Genomic DNA, 2,647 nt, shown 5'->3' on the forward strand with positions numbered 1-2,647 from the left:
CGCTACTGTGGACAGCCTGGGCACTACATCCGCGAGTGCCCCCTTAAGCTGGCGGACGAGTCCGTAGGTCTCTACCGCAGCAATGCGTTTGAGCAGCCATGTAGTACCGGTGCCGGCAGCAGTGGCACCGGCAACCGCCATTGTGATGGCGGCGGTGGAGGCACCAGCAGCGGCAATAACAGCGGGGGTGACAGGACGTGTTAACGCAGCCATGTTAGATGCGGCAACGGCCACTGCAGCGGCAGCAACACTGCAGGCGGAAGCAGTGGTGGCGGTGGTGGTGGAAGGAGCTCACGCCAGAACCGTGCCACGGTGCTGGTCGTTGATGGCAGTGGTAGCAGTTCACGTGTTGTCCTAGACTCTGGTTCGCCTTACCACCTTACAGGTGACCGCTCGCTGTTGCATAATTACATTCCTGCTGGCGTGCCCAAGCAAATCAAGTGGGGGAACAACCAGCTAGCCGATGTCATGGGAACAGGGCAGCTGCTCCTATGGACACACGATGGAGAATCCGTCTGGCTGTGCAACGTGCTACATGTCCCCAGCTCGGGACTCACCCTCATGTCTGTCGACCTTCTCGTGACACGCGGCTGCTCAGTCACGTTCAGCACGGACAAGACGGGCCGCCGGTTCTCGCGCGTAGGCCTGCCGCACAGTGGTTCATCTATCACCATGTGGAGCAAGCATGGGCATTACATCATGGACGTGGACCTGCTGGCGCCGACCAAACGCGCCATCAGTGTGCTCAGTGCTGCGGAAGACAGAGCCGGCGGAGGTAGCAGTGCTGGCGGAAGTACTGCCGGCGCCACCATCAGTGACGCCAATCAGACCAGCCGAACATCGGCGCCAGCAGCAGTGACGCCGGCAGAGACCAGCCGAACACCGGCGCCAGCAGCAGTGATGCCAGCGGAGACCAGCCGAACGGTGCCAGCAACGGCCAAGGGCAACTGGGCGCCATTGAGTGCTCAGTCGCCGAACTCGCAGCAGTGCAGCACCTGCACCACCAGTTCGGCCACCTTGGTTACCAGGCGCTGGAGCAGCTTATCATCAAGCAGCTGGTGCATGGACCACGGGTCATTCCTGCAGCGCTGTGGCAGGCGGCAGAGGGCATCTGTGAAGACTACAGCTACAGGCCATGTCAGCCGCAGCAACCAGCCTCAGCATGCACTGGAGGTCGTGCACTCTGACCTGTGCGGGCCCATGCCGACCACGGGCCGAGGAGGGGCTCGCTACTTGCTAACACTGCTGACGGTGCCTCCAGTCTGTCTGCCGTTCGCATGCTGGTTAGCAAGAACCAAGTGGGTGAAGTGCTGCAGGACATGGTGACACAGCTGGAGGCTCACCACCCAAACCGTGCACGGGTACGCACACTTCATAGTGATAACGGTGGTGAGTATGTCGCCGAGCAACTGGAACAGTGGCTACACCAGCGCGGCACTGTGCACACCCACTCGGCGCCGTGCACACCGGAGCAGAACGGAGCAGTGGAGCGGCTCAATCACACGCTTCTCAACCGTGTACAGGCTATGCTGTACGATGCCGTGCTTCCGGACAGCTATTGGCCGGAGGCTGTGCTCTATGCCAACCTCCTGCGCAATGTTTCCCCCTCTCTGGGCCGGGAGGCCACACCGTGGGCAGCTTATCATGGTGTCACCCCCGACGTCAGCCACCTGCACACCTTCGGCTGCCTGGCCTACGTCCGCATCCCAACCAGCCAGCAGGATAAGCTCGGTCCCCACATGAGGGCGGGAACCTACCTTGGACTGGAGTGCGGCACGGTCCCTGACGAGGACACGGTCCTCGTCGATGGCAAGGTGACTGTTACCAGCAACGTCACCTTCGATGACGACCACCGCGGCCTGGCGTCTCAACGGGCGGGCACCCCCTTCGGCACCAGCCCCGCCCATCCTGGCGGCAGCGACCCCGTCGGCGGCTCTACACAGCCCGCCACACCGCCGCCTCCAGTGGATGCCCCGCCCCCAGTGAACCCAGCACCCCCCCTTCGCCCCAACACACGCAGTCAACGGCAACCGCTACACCCACCGCTGGCCCCGGTCTGCCCAGCCAACAACAGCAGCGGCGGCGGCGGAGATTTGGGTAGTCCACCACTGCTTAACAAAGCGTCGGGTAGCACCGATCATGCTGAGTTTAACATGCCCGACGGCAGTGCAGACGGCGGAGGCAACAGCGCGGTGCAGGAGCCGTGCAATTATGAGGAAGCGGTGGTGAGTCCGCAAGCTGACAAGTGGAAGACTTCAATGGATGACGAGATCCTGCCGCAGCTTTCCAACAAGACATGGGAGTTGGGCACGCCGCCGCCTGGCACTCGCATCTTGGACTGCCGCTGGGTTTACAAGATCAAACAGGAGCCTGGCAGTGAGGTACACTATAAGTCACGCTTGGTGGTGAAGGGCTTCGAACAGAGAGCTGTTTGCGCCCACCACGTGTGCAGCCTCCCTGCGGGCACTTCTAGCTGTGGCAGCGGCCAGGGGTATGACGGTCCATCAGATGGACGTCAAAACGGCTTTCTTGAACGGCGACCTGGCGGAGGAGCTGTGGATGCGACAGCCACCAGGTTACAGCAACGGCGACCCGATGCAGGCGTGCCGGCTGTTGAAGTCCGTCTACGGCCTCAAGCAAGCCGTTT

This window comes from Volvox carteri, assembly GCF_000143455.1.
Source record: "Volvox carteri f. nagariensis unplaced genomic scaffold VOLCAscaffold_22, whole genome shotgun sequence".
In the NCBI taxonomy this organism is placed as follows: Eukaryota; Viridiplantae; Chlorophyta; class Chlorophyceae; order Chlamydomonadales; family Volvocaceae; genus Volvox; species Volvox carteri.